Source organism: Pholcus phalangioides, unplaced genomic scaffold, assembly GCF_987345545.1.
Source record: "Pholcus phalangioides strain wild (caught in Gottingen) unplaced genomic scaffold, Ppha-v1.0 ptg000014l_1, whole genome shotgun sequence".
NCBI classification, from domain to species: Eukaryota; Metazoa; Arthropoda; class Arachnida; order Araneae; family Pholcidae; genus Pholcus; species Pholcus phalangioides.
In genome coordinates this window covers 6,719,458-6,732,558 of record NW_028301607.1, presented here as the reverse complement: position 1 = coordinate 6,732,558, position 13,101 = coordinate 6,719,458, and the positions used below count along the sequence as shown (strand labels likewise).

The window sequence follows — 13,101 nt, the reverse complement described above, 5'->3', positions numbered from 1 at the left end:
TGAGCCCGTGAAAAATCTGTCCGAGGGGACTGCCAGAGATCACAGCCTAGTGGCAATGCCGCAGATTATCGAAATTGATCTTCGCTACAAGGGCCTCCGCAGGACCGCAGCGTGCCTTCTTGGGGGCAGATTTTTTCTTGGATGCCCCCTTTGAAAGGATTATTGTTATTATGCGAAATTTTTTCGGGTACATTTTTTGCACAAATTGGCCGTTCGGTGGCCATGTGGCAGCGCTTCAGTTGCCCCAGCCTAGTTACGGGCAGGGCAGTCTTAAGAGTATCATTGGCCCCGAGCCAAGGGATTTTTTGGAAGCCCTACCTGGTAAATCATAGAAAATTTCAACCGGATCTCATTTTTGTGAGGCCCCCGGGCCGTGCCCGGGTGGGCCCGTGCGTTAAGACGGCACTGGTTACGGGCCTGAGGTCCGCGGAGCATTGAACACTTTGAGGGGGGGGGGGGGATTCTGCGACATAATAAAAGTTGGGAAACACCGAGCATTCAAAAATGAATGTCGACGTATTCACAAAAGTAAGTGGCGGGCCCAAAAAAAACCTTCTCGATAATTCGGGAACAGTACCAAATTGGTCCGTACTTGCATTCGTGTAGGATTGGATCTTTGAATGTGATCTTTTAGCGAGGGGGAAAAAAAACTTAGCGCACAAGCCACCAGTGAGGATTGAACTCACGACCCCTGGTTTACAAGACCAGTGCTCTAACCACTGAGCTATGGTGGCACGGCGAAAGACGGCTAAATATAATTTATAAATATATAACATAAAAATTGAGTTCCCCCCCCCCCTCTCTTTTATTTGTGTTTTTGTAGGAATAGGACTTTTACGTCGCATATAACGTGAAAACTCTCAGTGCGCCACGCCGTCCATTCACTCATGAAGAAAAAGCACGCATGTCTGTTTTCCTACAGAGCGCAACACGTCCGATGACTTTTTTCTCTTGTCGGGCGTGATTGGCTGACTGGTTGTGGGGAAGTCTACTGAGCAGCGTGTTTCACGCATCTTTGATTCACGCATCAAAATTTTCAATTTCACTCTCAAGGTTTCTAGAATACATATTTTTACTCCTCCGAATTTCGTTGAGGAGTGAAAACAGTAATAAAAAAAATACTCCAAATTTTTTACGAAAAAGGATTTATATTTTAGTAACAAACCAATTTTCAAGAATGGCTGGAAATTCAGAATTTATGAAAGCAATTATTGTTACCATAAAGCCGGGTTCAGGGCCGTCATTTCAACTTTTTCCGAGGGATGGGGGGGGGGGGCAAAGCACATGTACTCAATGTATGTGTATATATTTGTATTATTTTTTTTACAAATATTATTACGGCATATCAGTACAAAAGGGGAACCACAAAAAGATATCAAAGGGTATTTTTTTTTTTTAATGTACAATTTTTTTCAACATCGATCATCCGATAGAAAAGATCCTAAAATTTTAAGAACACTTGATTTTTATAGTTGAAGATCATTATCACACAAAAGATGAGAAACTAATAATACAGTCGAATCCCGTTATAACGAACGCCAAGTGATCAGTGAGGAACCAAAAGAGTGATAAAGAGCTTGGGAGTGGCTAAAAGCAGGGCCGGATTAACCATTAAGCAAAATAAGCACGTGCTTAGGGCATCAGCATGGGCGGAGTACGGGGGGGGGGAGCATTACCCCCAGCGTCAAAAGTAGAGTCGACTGATCTAATGCATAAATGCATATATGAATTGACATCATCGCCATCGTGCCCCCCCCCCCCAAACTTCCAAGTCTATCTCCGCCTATGGGCATCGGTACAAAAGGGGCACCACAAAAATATATCAAAGGGTTTTTTTTTTTCTAATGTGAAATTTTTTTTCAACATCGATCATCCGATAGAAGATCCTAAAATTTTAAGAACACTTGATTGTATAGTTGAAGATCATTATCACAAGAATGGCACGAAAGATGAGAAAATAATAACATTGCAAACTAGACTTCACACATTATTGCTGAGTTTTTTTGATTAGCTTTCCACAATTTTCATAAAGTACGCCCAGGGCTGTCTTAACATTATCATACACCCACACACACAAAGCGATTTTTCTGAGAGAGGCATTACTCACCTAGCTAAAAATCCCTACCTACCTGTTTGTGTATTTACTCTTGAAAATCGGAACCAGATCTAATTGTCACTTTTGACACCCCGGTGCCACAAGTGCCCATATGGGCCCATGCTAGGCCAACCAAGTTCTACAGAATAAGGACATGATATTTGTATATCAACTGTGTAGTTTGATCTATAGAAGTGAAAGAAATTCTACCAGGTGTAAATTACAAACTTGAGAATGTATCTAAAAGAAAAAATACACAATATAACGGTGATTCATCTGAAATAAGATACCTGTTGGCAGGGTCACAAATGGATACTTGGTTAGCCGGGGCATAACTACTCATTTAGGCACCTCCATCGTAATGCTGAAGGATAGGTAAAATGGTTAAATTTGCGCCCCCTTTTGCAGGGCCGCAACTAGATGCTTGGTCAGCCGGGGTAAGCACGCATTTTGGCGCCCCCCCCCCCCCACTCATAATGTTGAAGGAGAGGTTAAAGAGTGAAATTTGCGCCCCCTGTAGTCCCGGCGCCCGGGGCACCAGACCCTTGTTTCTCCTTGGAGTGTCGTTACAGCCTTTATCTCATCAACTGTTCGTCGTAGTGGTATGGCTCTAATTCTAAAAATTCTCAAAATGTGACCAGAAATCACCTTGTGAGGGTTTTGCGGATGAAAATACAGTGTGCACAAAATAAAAAAATTTAAATTTCTATACGATCCCCCCCCCCCCCCGTCCTCTAACTTCCAATTAGACACAGTTGTTGCTCTTTCTCTTCCCAGCCCAACAAAATTATTCCCTGAGATATTTAAATTCAAAAATCTGAGACAGGTCCGGTCGGCCCCTCTAAAAAAAGTTTATGTAGTTGCTCCCCGACTTACAAACTTTTCGAGTAAGGAACATAAATCTTGAAGGGGAAATTTTTTTCAGGAAGAACACTCATTCTTTCATTATTTCAGGAAGGCGCTGATAGTATGGATCGTAATCAAACACGATCCATTGAGACGGAATGGCATTTAAATTAATTTTACAAAATTCATAAATTATTAACAATAATTAACGTAGTCTACCTGCTGACAATTCATAGTGGCTCGAATCATATTGAACAGACATAACTTTTTGTCATACTTTTGAAGCGCTTCATCATCCCTCTATCAAATATACGTTGCAATTTGATAACTGATCATTTTTCGAATTTGTAATTGCTGTTTTTGTTTAATTAATAGAAGCAAAGGAATCAAGTACTGGAATTCCATGACCCCCACAATGGGCGGAAGAGGGGGGGGGGTGACAGGCAGGATCGTCTTAACAGCATCATGGGCCCCCGAGCCAAGGGATTTTTTGGAGGTCCTACCTGAAAAATTCTCGAAAAATTCAACTATGTCTCGTTTTTCTGAAGCACCTCTTCTCTTGAGGCCCTTCGGGCACGGCCCGGGAGGAAAGGGGGGGGAAGGCATGCGTTAAGACGGCACTGCCTAAGGTTCGCACCAGGCATCTTCCTTTTTCAGTTTTGAATCTGGTTACCCTATCTGAAGACCACATAATCCGTATTTTCACTTATTTGTTCGATTATCCATATTGTATAAATTTTTTTACCGAAATTTCCGTCTCATTAAAAAATTTTATGCTAAAAATTAACAAAGAACTCCCCCCTCTTTATTTTTCATCATCGCACGAGCTGCCTGAAATTCCTGGATTAGATTAGTCCCGTATTTCCCGGGCCAGTCCCGGAATTTTTTTTCTTTTTTTTGGCCGTCCCGACTTTTTTGCCAAAAGTGTCCCGGTTTTTCCCGTATTTTATATGAAGCCCACTTGAATTGTTATTCTTTATTGCAGTCAAAGATTGACATTGTTCTTCAACTCATAAATTATTTTATGATAATTACAACTATATATGAGAATATTAATCTCCCACATTTGCCTTGGTGAACGTTTTTTTTTTTTTTTTCGTGGAATACATTTTAATTCACTGCAATTTGCAGTAATGCATCATTTCCCGCTTTGTGATTTTTCCGCAATTCAACAATATTTAGCAACTTTGTTTGGTTTTGGCGTCGTTTCTGGCGATAATTGGCGATGTCCCGTATTTTCCCGTATTTGAATTCCCAATGTCCCGTATTTTCCTCGAAGAGATATGGTCAGCTTATGGCAGTACCAACAGCATATAAATCAAGCCTCAGAATATCTGTCGTCTGCTTCCCTCCAGGTTCCTTGTTTTGGACGTCTCCTTGTGTCCTGAAAAAATTACTGGACTGGAAGTTCAAACTGCCAGTTCTGTTTGTGAGCTTAGCTTGTAGGGAACCGAACAAACCGTCTGTCGTCTGCTCATTGGGAGGTTCTTTGCTTTGGACGTCTCCTTATCCTCAAATAAAATAACCGAACTTTCAGTTTGAATTTCCAGTTCAGTTTATGAGTTTTGTTTATAAGGAACTGAGCGGAATAAAGAATATAGTTTTTCTAATTTAAACTTCATCACCACATGAGTCACTTTTAAATTTGAGATTAGATGGCAGCACATTACTATACAGTGGAGTATAGAAAAATTCACTTTTTACGATCTTACCTGTCGTCACTGAGCTATAAGTAAATGCATTCAAGCGAATGCAACCGGTGATGTTATTGGTTTCTTTTGAAAGTCACATTCTCCCTGATTTTTTTTTTTTTGGAACATCATTGGGTGTTTTGGGAATTTTCTTTCATATTTTTCCGAAAAAACAGATTTTTTTTCAAAATTTTTTGAAAATATTTTAAGATATTTTCTCCCATCGACTACTTTTGAGGATCGGAATGAAGGCATCTTTATACCCATATTCTATGGGGCTTTAGATTAAGCCACCGAAGAATGGCTCTAAGCTGCCTATGGGCACTGAATTCCAGTGGTGAAGGAGAAAATAACTACAAAAATTACGAAAAAAATTTTTTATGCACGAATTTCAAACTAAAGATGCGGGCGTTCCGCACCTTTAGTGCTCGCGTGAAAGGGCATGCGGACTCGCATCCGCATCCGTGTGAAAGGGGCCCAAGTACTGATCGGAGACAAGTTGGGAAAGAACAGCATAAATAAGGGAAAGAGGCGTTGTCCCTCAATTTACGATGTTCTTTCCCAACTTTTCGCAGACTTTTGAATTTGAAACAGCTTTCTAATTGGGTTTTTTAGGACAGGGTGTCCATGTAAAATCAATTTTTTTTTATTTTGTCTCACACTGTATTTTCATTCTCAAAACTGAAACAGAGTGGTTTCTGGACACATTTTTAGCATTTTTCAAATTGGAACCTTACCTCTACGACAAATAGTTGATGAGATGTAGGGCGAATTAAAAGAGGCCACCCCATATAGTAAATCCATGTTCTATCTAAAAAAAATGAAAAAAAAGTTTGAAAACGTGTATTTTGGCAATTCAAAAGGAAAAAAAAAGGTAAAATTGACATGCATGTCTCTATCTTGCATAACTTTAAAAATTAATCTTTTAACAAATTTTTCATAAGAAATTTTAATCAAGAAAAGTACAGAGAGATCAAAAGCTGAATTTGGGGATGGAAAAACCAATAAAATTTAACATTGTAATTTCAAAGCTAGAATCAAAACACTGAAAGGAAAATTCAAGATGCGTTGAGTTAAGAAGTAAATAATGTGGAAAAAACACTTTTAGATTGAGGGTGCATTTCCGCGATTAAAGTATGTAAAACTATATGATGGCTCATATCTCTACTAAGTATAGACACAAATGTGGCAGGTAGCATTAGTTTTAAAGATGTCATCAAAGACTTTGAACCAGAAAAAGTAGGAGAAAGCTTTTAGATAAATAAAGTCAGTGCTCAGAGATATCCAGATCATATATTTACCCTTAGACACAGTCACGGATTCACAGCGATGAGTCAGGAGGGGTGGCTAATTGTGTGTAAGATTGTAGGATTGTCCTGTATTTTACGGGACAGGCAAAGTCTTACCATATTATCCGGATTTTGGGAGGGGGTGATTACTCCCCACCCTACTCCTGGATCCACGGCTGGTCTTAGATTAGTTACATCTGAAATATAAAGTTTCATTCAATGGTTTTTTTTTCCCATTGATAGTAGGAGGGGGAGGGGGGCACCAAAGTCATTTATGTGCTTAGGGCCTTAAAACATCTTAATCCGGCCCTGAGGAGAACAGTCATACTGCTTTTCTTATTGGTGAGTGGATGGCGTGTCGCACTGGGCGATTCACGTTGCACGCGGCATAGAAACCCTGCTCCTAGGAAAACCCGGCTTAAGAGCAGCAACCAATTATTCCCAAATCGCGGGGCCCGGTGCGACCACTTGTTTCTCTCAGGACGGCTCTCAGGTATGGGGGAATGAGTGATTACTTTTTTTGTTCAAGATTGCATCTGCAGATTAATCTGCAGTTAATTAATTAACTAGTCTTTGGCGGCGTAAAAAATAATTATTATACGCCACCAAAGAAAATGGGCAAGAAATTATATTGATTATTTATTTTTGTCGCACCAAGGTCGTTTTCTGCACGCAAGAGTCATTAGACCGTGACCTTTTCGTTTCTTTCAAGCCGTGTACAACTCCAGTCTATCGCCATGGACAACTTACTACCTATTGAGTTGTGCCAGTGAGAGAAGTGGAGTGCACCTAACAGTCTATGATTCCAACATATACTCATGCGTATATGTTGTGTGTGAATTTTTTTGTTTCATCGATATTTCAAATTGTGAGTGAATAGTGATTGAATATTTGTACCGTTGTAGGCCTGCTGTTGCTCTCACTGAGGTGAGACTTTTTAACGAGGAGATCGGCTCGCATTTTCGTGCCTTGAAGTTGGAAACCACAGAACACCAACCACCGCTGTGGTTCGAACCCGGGTCCTCGCGATGCGAGTCCGTACTTTGACCACTCGACCACCACAGCGGCTGACTGTGACTTACAATTAATAGCTGATTCCGAACGGCAGTCTTTTTTTTTATATACTCGCCGAGAGGCTGATGCTTCAACCCCTCGATGTGAGACTCCCTGCGGTAGCAATCTTTATCTGTGGTCATGTTGCCGTATCTGCTGTATGCCGCAACTAGATGCTTGGTCACCCGGGGCATTTTGGCGCCCTCTTGTAATGAAGAGGTGCCCCCTCTGGTCCAGCGCCCGGGGCACGAGATCCGCCTGCGTCCCCTAGTTGCGGCCCTGCCCCCGTGTGTTAGGAAAGTTTCCTTCCGACAAGGACGAAAATGGTATCGAACTCGCGAAGAGTCGAGACAACCTTTGGTACTTTAGGCGAGTATCTTATCGACCTGGCCTACCCAGTACCTCCTAGAGCAGCGGTTCTCAACCTTTTTTGACTCGCGTAGCCCTTCCTGGTATATAATTTCTGTGGAGGAGCCCCGTTAGGCCTATTTTTCATTCATTCATCAAAGAGTTACTGATTTAATATTATTATTCAAAAATACTTATAATTATTTTTTCCGAATTTACTTTTTTTTTTGGTATTTTTCTCGAGCTACAGCGGAGCCCCTTGGGAGTTCACACGGAGCACCGGTTGAGAACCGCTGTCCTAGAGGTTTGTATCTAGGAGGTAATGGCCTACCGCGCCCAGCAAGAATCTTCGGTACATAGATTGATAGAATTAAAGCACTCAGATAACTACGTGAGATTATCATTTTACTAGATTTCTTGATTGCAATTTCTAGATCTGAATCTCAGATTATCTCTGAAAATAGCTTAGATAATAATTGTGATTGTTGTTAAAACGGGTGAAAAAAAAAGTCAATTTTATTTTATTCAAGAGATAAAAATATAGTTGTTTTTTTTTTCAATCGTCGCACAGCTCATAGTATCTTGCGTACGAACGTATCTGTTTCGTTTTTGATAAAGTTTTAACATACACTGCCCGTTCTTAGATTTCCCCATTCAATGCTTAATCGGCAGATTCTTGTCTTTTTTATATTTTTCCCGTAGTTTTATTGACGTCATAAGGAGGCCATGAAGTGATAACCTGATAAAACAGTGACGGAATGGAATAAAATAAATTCAAAGAACATGCCTGTTTGATATGAAACCGCTAAAAGATGACCCTGGCTTATTCGGAACGTGATAAGATAGGTTTCCATTGCTAATGTCTAATAACCCCGCCTTGCAATTCTTGAGTATATCAATGTCTGAATGTGCTGTAGTTTTTAAATTCATCCGAGAGAATTTCGATTTCTTTTGCTCTTTAATAAAATAACCTACATGCTCAGGTTTTTCTTCTTTTTTCTGTGTCCGCAGGTTCTCCCCACTCGGAATTCCAGATACATAAAAGAATATTCGGGAAAGGGGGAGAATATTGCGAATCTTTGTACAAGGGACGAAGGGGGGGGGGGCAATTACTGTTCCCTGATGGCAAAGGCAGAGCCAGAGCTTCCTAGTAGACCGCGAGGCTTTGACAGAGTTGTCTGTTAAATGTATAATGAGATCAAGTCACATTCCGATACATGCCACATTTTCTACACAGGAGCTGTTTCTCGCATGAGCAAACGGGCACGCGCCAAGAGCACGCAATTTTTTTGGGCCCATTTGGATGCCTAAATTGGCACCTGTTTTCGATATTTTAATTGTGCTGAATCAGGGGGTGAACAGTTCACAAAACCATGGGAGAAGAAGTGTGGCCCCAGCGTCATTGACGGAGCCGACTGAGTGAATATGCATATGCAGTAAAACCTCTCGATAACGGAAACCCATGGGACCAAAACTTTTGTCCGCTATTGGGGAGGCACGATATACAGCAGAACCTCGTTTATACGACGTTTGGCTTCGGCGGCAATTGGTTCCTATATTCTACTGCGCGTAAAAATGATACACCGGTGGTTGTGCATAACCATCAATAGTCTCGATAAAAAAAGTTTCATTAAGTTTCACTACATTTATCACTTTTACCGGTGATTATGCATAATTTCCAAGTAAAGTCTGATGAATATGGAAAAAAATATAACCTTTCTTCTCTCTTCATTAAACCAATTAATTTTTTTCCCCGTACATGATACGTGCATGCACTACACATTAAATTAAATTAAAATAAGTGTGAAGAAGAGAAATAAATGTTCATTAATTCTCATTCATATTTCAGAAAATTGATTAAAGTTCAGAATTCAAGAATTGATGGAAATTCAGAATTCTAGAATTGATAAAGACTCCAGAATTCAATTTCGAAATGATGAAAATTCAGAATTCTAGAATTGACACTTTTATATTGGCTTTCTTCACACATATCAACATCTGCAAACAAAACCATCCAACGTTACCATTCGGAATCAGCATCATTCTTGGACCATAGTTATGTTCAGTTAATCAAGTAATTAATTGACGGATTATCATACAGTATTTACCAATACGAGCTTTTGATTATACCTAATCACCACTGAATATGATAAATTTATGAACAAAACATAAAAATCCTATTTATGAACAAAACATAAAAATCCTATTTATGAACAAAAATTCAAATAAAATTAGAGTTTGCCTGATTTTACTGTCCGCCACCAAACCAAAACATGGCTAGGGTCCCGAAGGGATTTTACTGTCCGCGAACGGGGAGTAAAATATATTAAAGCCCTATTCCACCGGAGCCGGGGATCAGAAGTTTTTGTTAAATGTTGGAGGTGTCCGCTAAAGGGGTTAAGGGAGGTTCCACTGTAAGTTGACAACATCATCATCGTGCCTCACCAGGGTCGCCCTCACCAGACGCAGGTCCCAGCGAAAAAATATTGTGCGGGACCAGAGGCGTCCTGATAATTTCGGGGCTCCTTACATCCGAATATTGTAGGAGGACAAAGATTCCAAGTTCCAGAATTAATAAAAATTCAGAAAATGGATGAAAATTCAGAATTCCAGACTTGATGAAAAATGTCGGAATTCAATTCCAGAATTGATGAACACTCAGAATTCCAAAACCGATGAAAAAAATCAGAATTCCATAAGCAATTGAAAAAATTCAGAATTGATGAAAATTCCGAATCTATATATACTGTATAAAATTGATTTTCTGTCTGTCTGTGTGTCTGTGTGTATGTATGTTCTCTATACAAATCTACAATTTTAGATCGATCGTCGCCAAATTTTGCATATATACCAAATGGGACCCGACTTATTGAACGATAGGCTACTTCAAAATTTCGTCAGAGCAGGGCAAGTGCCCCAAATGGGCAAAAAACTGTCGGACAACAATGGTTTTTGGACCTCAACAATCACTTTCCGAACGTTTACTTTGGTTACCGTAGTTCCCTAGCAATGCGTTTCAGACATGCATATGCCTTTACAATGGTTTGTCATTTCTTTAATGCTGCCAGTTATGTATAATAGTTTATGCCTTTATAATGGTTCGCCACATTTTCAATACTCTCAGTAATGAGGCTTTTGGAATAGATGTCATAATCATCACCAGCATCGCTTTGAGGGTCAGGAAAAGGGTGATCCTCCTAGAAATCAGTGTTATAATTGCCGATTCTACTGTATAAATGCGGAAATTTAGTGGCTTTTTCTGTCACATCAATAATTTTAAAAATTGTATTGAAATCTCGATTTTTGAAATATTGAGTTCGCTTATAGATATACGAAGCCCAGGAGATTAAATATGAAATAATTAATTAGCCGGACCTACTTTGAGTTGGACATTCATGCAATAACACTGATTTCAACTTTTTATTTACATCTTCTCAAGCATGAAAATTAATGTCTCCGTATTGTCTTTTGATATTCAACTGCATAAATTCATAGTTTAGGATGTTTTAAAATTAATTATGGGCCCATAAAGTACATCGAAAAAATTCCACAGCTTTAATTAAGCATTTTTGGAAGCTGAAACAGGCAGAGACGGGGATAACTTGAAGTTCAGGGGGAGGGAATCGAAATACCTAGCGTCCATCAAAAAAAAGGGGGGGGGGGAAACTCTTCATTTCCACGTTTCTTTAAATCTAGATTTGGTTATTTCATGAGTCGCGCAGGAAGTCGCCATATTGGTTAACTTTAGACACGGTTTGCATGGTCCCTCAAAGAAAGAGGGAGATATCACGTGTTTCTAACAGCTCCATTGAAGAAAACCCGGGCAACGCCGGGTATTATAGCTAGTTCTATATAAAATTAATGAGAATTCAGAATTCCAGTATTGATAAAAAGTTCAAAATTTACGGGGAAGAAACACCCCCCAGAAATATACTTTTGAAGCTGACACCTTATTTACTACAAAAAATGTGTTTGATGTGTGTGCGTGTATTTTTTATTTCTATTACCTTAAATGCGGGGTTCGTTGCCGTTCGTCATTTGTTTCTGACCAATAGACAGCTGTAAAAATGTCGTTGTGATATTATGACATTTTTACACAACACGGAAACACGTGTGACATTTTGCGCCCTATGACATTTTGCGCGAATGGCAACGTATTGCATTTTTCCCTCTGAAGCGGCTTATAAAGTCTCGATCAGGGGCGTCGGAAGTGTTTCGAAACTGTGGGTGCTCGTCTTTAGTTTTATATCGGAAATTTTTAATTTCTGTATCAATTCTGGGGGTGCTCGGATCCATGTCACAAATTACCGTGGGTGCTGGAGCACCCACAGCACCCCCGGCTCCGACGCCGCTGGTCTCGATGAGTGTAAAAAATAAGGTCTCGAGCAGCCCGACATCCAGACACGTACAGAACCTATTCACGGTGCCCCCTTCCAACACCCAGTGGCGGATGAAAGTCGGTCGAGGCCCCGGGCGCAAAAGAAAATATTGGACGCCTTAAATTGGAAAAAAAGATTTAAGGTTTGGTTTTTCAGGGCGCTTTATAGAGAGATGTCGCGGTGCGCCCGTCGTTAAATCCGCCTCTGCCCACACCCGCTCCCAATTCATGCTGATTCCACAACCAGTGAAGAAATAATCTTGAAGAGTACTTTCACTCCTCTGAAAACTTTAAAGGGGTGTTTCTGTTGAATAGAGGGGTATTTTTTTTATTTACCAGTGGGAAATAACTCTATTAAAAAAAAATAACCTAAAATTTGGAGGAGTATTTTCACTCCTCAACGAAATTTGGAGGGGTGAAATTGAATTTGAATGCGTTGATCACGCGTCTAGATGCGTACGGCGAACACTGATCCCAACAATTCCTAATTTTAAAAAAAAATTTCACCGGCCCCTCCTGCAGGGGACCGAAATAATAATTTCCCTTAATTTTGTTTGGTCAATTAAATTTTTTTTTGCCCTTTCACTTTGGATTTGGTGCCCCTTCTAGAGTGGACAGAATTAGTAATTTCTCTTAATTTTTTTCGTCGTTTCATCTCAGATTTGGCACCCACACGGCCCCAGAGCCGCCCCTGTAGCTATCCTTGCCTCAGGACATACACAGGCTCAACCCATGCCCCCGCGACACATTTCTGGATCAATATGGGACCAGCAGTATGTATATATACAGATCACTTGAGTGACCCGCGACACAGTTCCAGATCATTCAAGTGACCAGTGGCACATTTACACATCACTCAAGTGATCTGCGGCACATTTACAGATAACTTGAGTGACCCGCGGTACATCTACAGATTGCAGCGCTGTTCCAGATCACTTAAGTGGCCCACGACACGTTCTCATGCCAATGAAGTGACCCACACACTCCTAAAGGTTGAGCACCCTTTGTGTCTGATAAAGCTGGGGAACACAATAATGAAAGCTGGGAGGAGCATGATGGAAGGAGCATTAAATTCGTCTACAGTCGAATCCCGTTTTAACGAATACCGTTATAGCGAAAATCTCGTTTTAACGAACACTTTTCTAATCCCCCAAATAAGTTTACATAGGAACAATGTAGGTAACCTGGAATTCCTTTATAACGAAATTTCGTTTTAACGAAGTGATTCCTCCGGTCTTTTGGGGTTCGTTATAACAGGATTCGACTGTATATATATAATGCATATACAGTCGACGGAATATTGACGCTGGGACAGGGCCGTCTGAAAAGAGCATCATGGTCCCTCAGTCAAGTGGTTTTTCTGAGGCCCTACTTGGTAAATTCTAGAAAATTTCAACCGGA

At 40.3% G+C, this 13,101-nt stretch overlaps 1 non-coding gene across 1 annotated transcript; it reads right to left on the bottom strand.

Annotated features, from left to right (window-relative positions):
- Nucleotides 1-661: 661 nt before the first annotated feature.
- Nucleotides 662-734, bottom strand: TRNAT-UGU (transfer RNA threonine (anticodon UGU)). Its single transcript has one exon. It is a non-coding gene; the product is annotated as a tRNA-Thr (tRNA).
- Between the last annotated feature and the right edge of the window lie 12,367 nt (nt 735-13,101).